Below are 14,005 nucleotides of genomic sequence, written 5' to 3' on the forward strand. Positions count from 1 at the left end.
AGAGTTATAGAAAATCTTTCAGTTTTAGACCTTGAAAAATTAAATAGTTTTGGTGCCAATTTAAACTCTTCATTATAATATCTAAAACATAAATTATAAGTTTCACTGTTGAGTAATTTAGCATATAAGGGATAAATAATCATTTGCTTTGATAATTTCTTGATTAAGGATGATAGATTTAAAAGTTTTTTTGTAAAAAACATGGCATTTTGATATAACCACAACTTTTAGAAAATCTTCTTAATTTACATGAGACAAGTATAAATAATGTAAGGTTTATTCGTCATTGTGTTTAATAATATAACGATGCCAAATCTTAACATGCATGGATTATATTATCTTTTTTTGATAATATTTAATAAAGGTATATATTAGGGGGGGGGGGCATAGGTTTTTTCGGGGGGTTTGCTGCCAGCGTATTTAGTCATGTAGACCCTGGGTAGGCATCAAAATTAGAAAGTGGGTAAAAATCTAAAAGGAGTTAAATTTATTTGGGGGGGGGGGTACCAATTACATTAAATGGAATCGGGTAAAATATATTGCTGTATTTATTTATTAATTGAATTATATGCAGGGGCGTCGCTAGCCTTTACAATCTCATGGGGCTCAACGAAAAAAAAATATGGGGGGGGGCGAAGCCCCCATGCCCCCTAATTTGCAAGTCTTCGGCCCTCTTTTGCCCGGACTTCGGTCAGGTTTTATATTAATATATTATACCTTTTTAAAATTTGCTAGCTCTGAACAATTATTCTGAATTTCTTATTTTATTTCATACAAAATAAACAAACATATAGATAATTAAAACAATAGAAGACATTTCTAAAAATAATATTTTTTAATATAAAATCTTTTTATAACAGTATAAAATATTTTCGATTGCTGATATAAAAAATATTTGAGTCAAAAGAATTACAGGTGATAAAAAAGGTTAATTAATTCATACATATGCCTCATTTTTAGCAACTTACATTGACAAATGGTCATGAAACTAATAAAACACTGTTACCATTTTAGACAATGTTCTATAGAATGGACTAATAAGGAAAAATTTAAAGACCACGATCAATTCAAATCAAAGCTATATGGTGGTTATAGTTTCCTCTTAGATGACATGATGGAACCTAAATAATTAATAGAGAAAATTATTGTGAGATATTAAATTTCTAAAAGAATATCTTCGATTTTTAATGATATACAAAAGACTACAAAGTTGGCCATTATTGCTTATCTAAAATATACAATCATATGCTCTCAGCAGCTGTAGTAACAATCATAAATCACATAACCACACAAATAATAGATTCTGGTTAATATGCAGTGATAGCATGACACTCACGATGTTAACTCATATCAGATTTTATTATGTTAGAACAAAAACAATAAAAATCCTTAGAAGAAATTATGAAAATATAATGTAGCCAAGTTATTTACATTGCTAATATGCCATATGAAAAAGGAAACATTTTGTAACTATAAAATAAGAATTAGAATGATATGATGAAAGCAATTAAAATTTTATATATTATTGTCGAGCCCCCTCTTGTTATATTATATTTTAAAATAAAGTAGTTTATAATAATATTAAAAAGATGTATAATTTTTATTAATATTTTGAATTAATGAATGCAAATTGTTACTTATATTTATTATCAAAAGCATTTATCAGTAAAATTTATTAAAGTATTAACTGTAATATATTATATAACAGTCAAATACGTCTGTAAAAGTGCCATTTTACCTAATATTTTATTATCAATTTACTTACTTTTTATAAAAAAAACTCGTGCTTATTTGGACTTTGAAAATATTTTAATAAAAAGACAGAGTAATTAAATTTAAAAATGAATAATATCAGGCGCGTACGCAGGAATTTGGTCTGGGGGGGGATAATAAATTTTTTTAAGAAATAATATTTTCAATTAAAAATACTAAGCATAAATTTATTAGGATTAATAACTTTTCTAATACACAATTTTAAACTAATGTGAATTAAAAAAATTATATATATAAACCGGCATTTAAATGTGAATCATAAAATATAAAGTGAATATAACACACGATATGAATCACCTAAATGACCCAAAATTGAAATTTGAATTTTTTGAGCTTTTAAAATATATAAAGTATAAAAAATTTAAATATTGTAAATATAAATTAATACACAAAAAGTTTCTTAGGAATAATTGTATTTTGTATGTTTTGAGCTAATTTTTCAATTATCAATCCTTGCTTGGCGTTTTTTCAATTATCAATCCTTGCTTGGCGTTAAATGTCTATGAATATTCAAAAGATCCAAATCATTCAATCTACTTTCAGATGTTGTATTTCATAGGTATGTTTTTCACAGACTTGCAGGCCCGGCCCCTGAGCCGGACCGTATTTTAATTTTTTTAAATATACCCGGGACGGGCTCGTAATTTTTTTTTTAAAAACACCCGGGCTGGGCCTGAAAATTTTTTAAGAAAAAATATCCGAGCCGAGTTGTATATTTTAAAACCAAATATTTGAAATCGCCATTATTAGCTATAAATATCAAAAATAAATATAATTTATTTTAAAAAATTCGGGCTAAGCCAGCCGGGCCGGGCCTGAATATTTTTTTAAAAAAACCCGGGCCGGAAAAAATTTTAAAATAAAATCTGGGCCTGGTCCTGATGGTACCTCTGCAAGGCTCTGTTATTCTTCTTAAAAAAGTGAATGTTCTCTCATTAGTTTACTAAAGAGCTGCTAATATATATATAACCATTTTAATAATTGGGAGTATAATCTAAAATGTGTTTGAAATAAAAAGCATCCATAGCATTTTTTGGGACTGTATCAACCATAGTTAATCTTTTAATCATAGTTATTCAGCTAATAAGGCATCATAAGATATTTTAACATCTTCATGATAAAAATATAACAAATATTTATATTTTTTTTCTATCACCATATGAAAAAGGTTGGGAGAGGGGACATTTGTTTTATAATACTCTTCTACTGATCCTATATTAATGTTTTGATGATGAGCTTGCTTGCTGCAAGTCGAGGGGGACAAATATTTAACACGTATAGCTCTGCTTTTGACTCAACAATAACATATAAAATATGAAATTCTTCAACAACACTAGCTCTATTTCCTTGAATTCTAATAAAATGCTCTCCGCTATTCTCATCTTCTTAATCAAGTCAGTGTCATGTTTTTAAAAGTATTACATAAAATAGTTGTATAATTAAATAATACATTCTAATGAGAAAAAAAATTTGGAATAAGTATTGAATCCAATAATTTTCTTGCTTCTAAGGAAATATTTCTTTCAAGCCATTGTGATATTTCAGTAATAGCATTAATAATCAGCTCTTCTAACTCCAAAATAGCTGTTACTGTGGCGGAGACTCGATCTCGTTGGACAAGCTTGCAATTTTTTTCTCCCTGTTGGACAAGGAGTTTCAGAGATAATTATTATTTTATTAGAAATTTAGATAAATATTACGCCACTAAAATTTGAAAATAATAGGTAAATTACGCCAAGGAAAACTTGAAATCGAAATTGATTGATAAAATAACTTAGTAGATGAATGTGATAAATAAAATATATATATATATATATATATATGTATATATGATATAAGAATAAATATTAACAAATATAAATTAATATTAACAATAATATTTTTGAAAAATATAATCCGGCATCTGCATTTTTTGGCTTGGGGGGAGGGATTTGTCTCCCTGTCCCCCCCCCCCCCGCTGCGTACGCGCCTGAATAATATAGTCGATTAGTTATTTTAAACTCTACTAATTTCAATATTAAATTTGTTAATTTTCAATTAATAAATGATTATATTTTTTTTATTATGATAATTTAAATAATAAAAATATTAAACTTCAACTGTTAATGCTAAATAATATTTAGTGAGTGATATTGATACACAGAATTTGACTGCAAGCTGACATAGTGAGAATATAATTTATATGTATTAATCTAATCTAATTAGAAAAAAAATGAATTTAAAAAAGTTAGTTAATTAAGGTAAGTAAAAATTTAAACTTAAACTCTTTTTAAACTAAATATTTTTATTCAATTTTATTGTAAAAAAATTAATTACGAAAATCATTAATCCAATAAAAAAAATTAATTATCAAAAATTAATGATAAAAAATTAATGTCTTTTACAAAAAATCTTCAAGAAAAAAATTAATGATATCCAATTCACAAAAATGTATATTTCAAATATAAAAAAAACAATATGTGTGTAATTGCCCTATATTATCAGATATTTATAAAAAAATCGCATATGCTTCAAAAATATAAAAATAATGGCGATCTTTTCTCAATAAAAACAAAACTCAAAACGAAAAAATATATCTTTTTTTGTTAATCGAAGATGTTCCCATAATTTATATCATAAAACACATAAGAGATTTTTTTTAACAAAATAAAATAAGATTTTTTAATTGACATTTTAATTATTAAATTAAATATCAACAATAACCATTACAAACTAGGACATTAATAATTAAAATATTCATTTAATAAAAATTTAGATAGTCTTATTAATTTTTAAATAATAAAATAAAATGTATATATTACCTGATAGAATTATATTTTTCATTTTTCATAAGGGGGGGGGAAGTTGAACCCCCCCCCCCCCCCTCATGCCTACGTCACTGTATCTATTCTAATATATATCTATTATTAAATATCGACCAAACTATATATTGCATATAATCATAATCATTTAAAATAAAAGGTTTTTCCCTAAACATAGAATCTTTTATTTAAATAAAATTAATATAATACCTCCAAAAATAGTTATACTACAAAGCTAACAATATTCTTTATAATAATTCCCTGATTATTACATATTACAATTATACAAATTTCTATAAATTGTCGTCCGAATGTTTGGTTATTTCATCTCCGCTATTTCTCAAAAATTATTCTTTTCATAAATCTATTATTTAAGAATATTTTAATAAATTTGCAACATAAAATCTTTTATTTTAAATAATAAAATTAATTATAGCCAATATAAGTTTATTTTATCTCCCTATTTATCCTTATTGTTAAAATTATAATATTCCATATATAAAAGGTAATCAATAATTCAACTATTAATTTTTTAAAACATTCACCTATCATATAATAGAAATAAAGAGTTATTATAACTGATTTAATGGCTTCATATATAAATCCTGATATTACTTATCCAAATAATAAAAAATTAACAAGAAAGAGGCCTATTAATTTCTATCAATGGAAACAAACTTGAAAATACAGATTTAATTGAAAGTAGAAAGTCATATGTATAATTGTAGTATTATTAGCGTCAACGTGACAAAAATTTCACTGTATGCAGACCCCTCTAAAAAAAATTCCCACCCTATTAATTACACTTATTTAATTATAAAGTATGTTCCCTTCATAAATTTTATAAAGAATTATTTAGCTCTACTACTACCAACATCAAAATATTCTGAATATAAAAGCAGGGCGTCGCTAGCTTTTACAATCTAGAAAAAATTTATAGGCCTAAACAAATCAATAATTTTTGAAGAAGAGATTATAAACGACCAATCTAAATCATAAAACTATATGGTAGTTAGAGTTTTTTTTTAAATGACATGATGGAAATTAAATAAGTAATCGAGAAAATTTGTGAGATATTAAATTTCTAAAAGATTATCTTCCATTTTTAATGATATATAAACGACTACACAGTAGTCCATTATTGCTTATCTAAAATATGCAATCATATGCTCTCAGCAGCTGTAGTAATAATCTTAAATTACATAGCCACACAAATAATATGCTGGTTAATTTGCAGTCATAGCCATGACACTCACGATGTAAACTAATATCAGAATTTATTATGTTGGAATAAATTGATAAAATTTATAACACTAAAAATTTTTGGAAGAAATAATTATGCATATATATTGAAGTCTTGAGTTATTTATACGGCAATGCCATATTAGAAATTAGTGTTGTTAAACGTCTAGTTTTGAGCCGATTTTTAAAAACCGCTAACTTAATATTTTAGCCAGAAAAATATTGCCTAAGCCACGAGATATCGCTAATAGATGTCTAAACCTTTGTTCCTTCTACAAACAAAATCTTCAGGTCTTGTGAATATTATTCTAGATGAAATATTGAGTTAGCCATTTTTAAAAATCGGCTCAAAACGAGCCGTTTAACAACACCTGTATGACTAAATACTGCGTTGCTAAACTGCATTGCTAAAAAGCAATTAATCATAATCAATCAAAATTTGATTATATAATATTTTTAAAAAAAAATTTTTCAAAAAAATTTTTTTTATTTTACATAAATCAATTTTTAATTAAGTAAAAAATTGATATTAAATATCAAATAATTTAAAATTCTATTTTTACTTAATATTATTGGAAAAAAAATATATTTACTAGCTTCTTACAACTTAAATTTTATTTTTCAATTACAAAATTTAACAAATTTATATGCATAAGAGGGCGATTGGATAGCGGTTTTTTTTGTATTTGGGTATAAATACAAATGAAAAACCTAAAAAAAATTTAAAAAATAGAGGTTTCTTTGACTTTTAATTAATGAGTAGGTTTAGAATCGAAAAATAGTAGAAAGTTTGTAAGGAAGATATTGCTGGCGCTCTCCATGGAAAATTCTTCATTTTTGGTTTATAAGTTAACAATAAGGTGTTAAGCATTATCCTAAATAATTTTTTGAAAATATTAAGATTTGACCGAATGGCGAGCTCAAAACCGACCATTTACTAAATATTCGATCGACCAAATTTGGTATTAATATTATTTAGAAAATGATCATTTTTGGTTTATTTATCTATATATACGTGTAAATCATTTTCCAAAAAATATTTTAAAAATATCGTGATTTGACAGATAACCGATTTGAAACCGGCTCAATGACTAAATACTGCATTGCTGGCGTTATCCAAGGAAAATTCTTCATTTTTGGTTTATACGTGAACAATAACGTGTTAAGCATTATCCTAATAAATCTTTTAAAAATTTTATGATTTGACCGAATGGCAAGCTCAAAACCGACCACTTACTAAATATTCGATCGACCAAATTTGATAGTAATATTATTAAAAAAATGTTCATTTTTGGTTAATTTATCTATAAATTAACCAAAAATCATTATCCCTAAAAATATATTTAAAATATCATGATTTGACCGATAACCGATTTGAAGCCGAGTAACTGCGTTGCTGACGCTCTCCATGGAAAATTTTTCATTTTGGTTTATAAGTGAACAATAAGGTGTTAAGCATTATCCTAAATAATTTTTTGAAAATATTAAGATTTGGCCGAATGGCGAGCTCAAAACCGACCACTTACTAATTATTCGATCGACCAAATTTGATAGTAATATTATTTGGAAAATGTTTTCTTGTTTAATTTATCAATCATTATCCCAAATTTTTTTTTAAAAATATCGTGATATGACCGATAAACGATTTGAAACCGAAATACTGCGTTGCTGGCGCTTTCAATGGAAAATTCTTCATTTTTGGTTTATAAGTGAACAATAAGGTGTTAAGCATTATCCTAAATAATTTTTTGAAAATATTAAGATTTGACCGAATGGCGAGCTCAAATGCGACCACTTACTAAATATTCGATCGACCAAATTTGGTATTAATATTATTTGGAAAATGATCATTTTTGGTTTATTTATCTATAAATACCTGTAAAACATTATCCCCAAAAATATTTTAAAAATATCGTGATTTGACCGATAACCGATTTGAAACCGAATGCTAGCGTTATCCATGGAAAATTCTTCATTTTTTATTTATACGTTAACAATAACGTGTTAAGCATTATCCTAAAAAATATTTTGTAAATATTATGATTTGACGGAATGCCGAGCTCAAACCCGACCCCTTACTAAATATTCGATTGACCAAATTTGGTATTAATATTATTTGGAAAATGATCATATTTGGTTTATTTATCTATAAATACGTGTAAAACATTATCCCAAAAATTATTTTAAAAATATCATGATTTGACCAATAACCGATTTGAAACCGGGCAAATGACTAAATACTGCATAGCTGGCGTTGTCCATGGAAAATTCTTCATTTTTTGTTTTTACGTGAACAATAACGTGTTAAGCATTATCCTAAATAATATTTTGAAAATATTATGATTTGACCGAATGCTGAGCTCAAAACCGACCACTTACTAAATATTCGATCGACCAAATTTGTTAGTAATATTATTACTACCAAATTTGCATTTTTGGTTTATTTATCTATAAATATGTGTAAAACATTATCCCAAAAAATAAATATCATGATTTGACCGTTAACCGATTTGAAACCGAAATACTTCATTGCTGGCGTTATCCAGGGAAAAGTCTTCATTTATGGTTTATAAGCGTATATTTAGGTGTTAAGCATTATCCTAAAAAATATTTTGAAAATATCATGTTTGACCAAATGCCTTTCTCATAACAGACCACTTACTAAATATTCGATCAAATTTTATATAATATTAATTGAAAATTCATTTTTGTTTAGTCTGACGAAACGTTAAATCTAACCGAAGACAATTATACGGTCGGATCGGACGAACTCTTGGACAAAGAGGAATGCTCCCCTGACCCGGAGGAACGTGTATTACCTCCCTCGTAACATACTCTTTAATACTTGATAGCCTTTGCCACTAATACATTATATAGCATTCATAAATTGATATAGTACACATATTTTTGTAAATAAAACACCTATATAGGGGATAATAGTCCGCCAAACCCAAATACTTAATTTTATAAGCTCCGATAAGCCCCTATATATGATCGATAGATCTATTTGCTAAGCATTGTAAAGTCGATACACTTCCCTTGTCTTAGGGTCGGAATATTAAGGATACCCTTCTCGGGTGAGCAGAAGTAAAGTCCTATGCATATAAATGCCAACACAAGGTTATAAAATTACTTTTTATCAAACTTGAATTAATAATCTTTTTAACTCACCAGGGATACCCTTAAAAATTTCTGACCATTATGTAATAAGCAATGATTTATATACAATGCAAACTCCGCCATATTTTAGTTTACCAAATTGTAACCAATTGTATTATATTGATAATTGTTTATATCAATCGTCTTTACTTTAAAATTGTATATGTATAATTTAAATAAAGACAATTAGAAGGGCCTAGCACGGCCTCAGCTTACCAAATTAAATATGGCAGGAAATCAGACATTTTAAAAACAATATGATTTATAATTATATAATAATTTTAAATGATAACGGCTAATATTTTAAATTATTAATTATTTGTATATTATTTTTTGACGTAATTTCATTTTTCATTTATTTTAGCTTTAGGAAAATGTGCCAAAATATAATTTTTAAAAAATTTTTAGAATTTTAAATTTTCATGAAATACCAAACATTCAGGTAATCTCAACTGAGGTGGAGAGAGGAATAATTTTTTGTAATAGTGAAATTATTATTTTTGGGGTGGTGTCTGAGCTTGGCATTCTGCCAAATATTAATATTTTGGAAATATTTTTAAGGATTATTACAGGTATTTATAAATATATAAACCAAAAATGAACATTCCCTAATTAATATTACTACCAAATTTGGTCGATCGAATATTTAGTAAGTGGTCAGTTTTAAGCTCGCCATTCGGTTAAATCACAATATTTTCAAAATATTTTTTAGGATAATGTTTAACACCTAAATATACACGTATAAACCAAAAATGAAAAGATTTTGATCAATAACGCCAGCAATATGTACCTTACAAATTTTCTACTATTTTTCGATTCTAAACCTACTCATTAATTAAATGTCAAAGAAACCTATATTTTTTAAAAATTTTTTAGATTTTTCACATGTATTTCCACCCAAATATAACAAAGGCGCTATCCAATAATTATTCTGGTTTCCTAAGAATATATTTTCATATTTATGCATTTAACGACTTCTTATGGATATATATGTTAAATTTTGCAATTGAAAAATAAAATTTAAGTGTAATAAGCTAGTAAATATATTTTTTTTCCAATAATATTACTTCAAAATAGAATTATAAATTATTCGATATTTAATCTCAATTTTTTACTTAATAAAAAATTGATTTATTTAGATTAAAAAAAATGTTTATGAAAATTATTTTTAAAAAAATATTATATAATCAAATTTTGATTGATTATGATTAATTGCTTTTTAGCAATGCATTTTAGCAATGCAGTTTAGCAATGCAGTATTTAGTCATACCCGATTTTCCTTTTAAACGGCCTGGCCGAATTTTAAAAAAAATACCAACCCGGGTAGAATTTTTATTTTACAAAATTTTTTGTTACGGCCATTGTCTTTTTTATATTTTAAAAAATTAAAATATATCCTGCTATATATACCCAAGCCCAAGGTTAAAAGTCTCTGGTTGTTTTTGTAATATATTTATAATTTATATTTACTTCAATAATATTGTTGGTTGAATTCTCTCTAATATATGCCTAGTAATTACATCAACATACCCGACTAGTCCATTTGAAGAAGGATACATCATAGGCACAATATCTTCACTTTTTATCTCTTTAAGAATTTCGAAAGCCACCTCAGGAGATGGCTTCTCTATTAATCTAATATAAAAAATTTAATATTTATAATTTTATAAAACTTACCGATTCATATAGGGCAGGAAATCAAGCATTTTATCACAAAAAGAATATTTATAATTATATAATAATAATAAATTTTAACGGAAAATATTTAAAATTATTTATTTATTTGTTTATTATTTTTTTATGCACATTAATTATTATTTTTTTCAGTAATATGCCAAAATATTTTTTAAAAAAATTATTTTTTTAAAAATTACAATTTTGTATAAATTTTCAATTTTTATAAAATAAAAAAATAACAGGCACATAACAATTTTCGATGGAGGGGAGGGATGATTTTTTATAGAAATTATTTTTTTTGGAGATTAAAAATTTATTATAATTAAGATTATCTGAGCTCGGTATTTGGTCAAAACATATTTATTAAGATTAAGAATTTTCCATGGATAACGCCAGCAATGCAGTATTTAGTCATTGGGCCGGTTTCATATCGATTATGTCAAATCACGATATTTTTAAAATATTTTTGGGATAATGATTTACACGTATATATAGATAAACAAACCAAAAATGATCATTTTCCAAATAATATTAATACCAAATTTGGTCGATCGAATATTTAGTAAGTGGTCGGTTTTGAGCTCGCCATTCGGTCAAATCTAAATATTTACAAAAAATTATTTAGGATAATGCTTAACACCTTATTGTTCACTTATAACCCAAAAATGAAGAATTTTCCATGGAGAGCTCCAGCAACGCAGTATTTAGTCATTGGGCCGGTTTCAAATCGGTTATCTGTCAAATCACGATATTTTTAAAATATTTTTTGGGATAATGATTTACACGTATATATAGATAAATAAACAAAAATGATCATTTTCCAAATAATATTAATACCAAATTTGGTCGATCGAATATATAGTAAGTGGTCGCATTTGAGCTCGCCATTCGGTAAAATCTTAATATTTTCAAAAAATTATTTAGGATAATACTTAACACCTTATTGTTCACTTATAAACCAAAAATGAAGAATTTTCTTTTTTACAAACTTTCTACTATTTTTCGATTCTAAACTTACTCATTAATTAAATGTCAAAGAAACCTCTATTTTTTAAAAAAAATTTAGGTTTTTAACATGTATTTATAGCCAAGTACAAAAAAAGCGCTATCCAATATTTATTCTGGTTTCCTAAGAATATATTTTCATATTTATGCATTTATCGCCCTCTTATGGATATATATCTATTAAATTTTGTAATTAAAATTTAAGTTGTAATAAGTTAGTAAATACATTTTTTTTCCCAATAATATTAAGTAAAAATAGAATTTAAAATTATTTGATATTTAATATTAATTTTTTATTTAATTAAAAATTGATTTATGTAAAATAAAAAAAATGTTTTTAAAAATAATTTTTTAAAAAAATTATATTAAACACTTTCTAACTATAACATAAGGACCAGAATGATATGATGAAACAATTAAGATTTTATATATTGTCGCATGAAACTACCAATGTCTTAATATCATTGGAAACTTCATTTTTATCAAATTAAGTGCAGCACAAAACATGCTGGTTTTAAAGCTAAGTAAAATATTATATTTAATAATAAAAGTATATTATACCTATCCTTTTTAAGTTGCACTGTTTGAAGCCTATTACTTTCAAAATCAAACAGTAGGTTTCTCTTTCATTAAATGCCTTTATATATTTAAAAATTCAGTGTCATTGTCTAATAATATTAAAAATGATACAGGACAATAATTTAAATTATACTTCTTAAAATTAATCAGGATTTTGACAATTAAATTTAGTTTATTGCTAACCCTATTCGACGTGGTCTGCAATTGTATAAGTAAGTTTGTTATAATCAATATTTTATCCAAAACGCAAAGTGATAAAATAAAATTTTTCTATTCCAAAAGCTATAGTAGTAGCCATGATGGAATTTTTAGAACCCTTTAAAATTATCAAAGCTGCCTTCTAGGCATCCTGAAGTATAGAAAAATTAAAAAAAAAATATATATATATAATTATTATAAGCTTCTATAAAAAAGATTATGAAATAAACATTTTAAATCTAATCAATAAAATTATATTACCGAGTGAGTGATATTCTTGATTCGTAAAAATTGTTGCAATTTTCTCACTACATCACTCTGATATGCTTAAGCACTGCCTATCTATTAACACACTATTGAAATACACGTAAATCTTATCTAAGATCCCTAAAATATTTCTTAGTTCTTTTATCGATTGGCATAATTGAACAATGTTTTAATTTAATCCATGACAATAGCATGAAATAAAATAAACATTTGGGGCTCAAATATAATCAAAGCCTGTACTTGATTAATCCTTCCACTCAGGTTTGATTAACAAAGCTATTACTTCTGAGTTCGAATCATCATATGTACCATCAATTATAATTTAAAAGTATCTATTATATTCAATTTCCTTTTGAATTTTTTTCATAAAAAAATTTTCCATGGTAGATAAAAGATTGGAATATAGTTTAGATTTTAATATATTTTGTTCCTCTTTTTTCATTCATTTTTTTTCATATATAATTTGAGAACATCATGTAAACAATAAAAATTAAAATAATTTAAAAAGTACTTCCATCATCATAGAGGTATAATATTTATTTTTAAAAAAATATCCAAACCCCTTTTAAATTTTAAGAAGCAGTCAAATTTTTTAGAAAAATTAATCCATAAGAGGATTAAATTAATGGGTAATTAATTCAAATAGCTATTTGATTTGAATTAAATTTTAAATTAGTTTGGCATGCTTTGGCAAACAAACAATTAATTCGTATATTTTATACAAGCTAAAACAAGTATAAGATTTGATTTTGTAAGTATTTTTATTACATGTTTTTTATGGTATGCGGAAAAATAATTCCCGGAAAAAAAACCAGAAAAAAAATCCCCGAAATTAATTCACCTGAAAAAAATTCCTTACGAAAAAAATTTTTCCAAAAAATTCTCTTGGAAAATAATTCTCTGGAAAAAAAATCCCATGAAAAAACATCCCCTGGAAGATAATTCCCCAAAAAAAATTTCCTCGGAAATAAATCCCCCATTTTTTAAATTTTAAATTAAATTTAGCGGAAAATAAATCCCCGGAAAAGAACAGAAAAAAAATTCCCCGAATATTTTTTAAATTATCAAAAATAACCCCACCGCTAAGATAACGAAAATATATCAAAAAAAATATATTCTGTATTTTCTGTACGTTGATTTATTCTCGACGTTGGAGATTTTTTTTGAGAATTTCTTTTTAAATTTTAATCGATTAAATAGGGCAATCTTTAAATATGAGAATTGATAAATCGGCTGGTAGCTTTTATATTTTATAATTTAGTAAATAGCGTAAAAAGTATAGACTTGTGATATCTTGAAAAGAA

This window comes from Gordionus sp. m RMFG-2023, chromosome 2 (genome assembly GCF_954871325.1).
Source record: "Gordionus sp. m RMFG-2023 chromosome 2, tfGorSpeb1-WG-v2, whole genome shotgun sequence".
NCBI classification, from domain to species: Eukaryota; Metazoa; Nematomorpha; class Gordioida; order Chordodea; family Parachordodidae; genus Gordionus; species Gordionus sp. m RMFG-2023.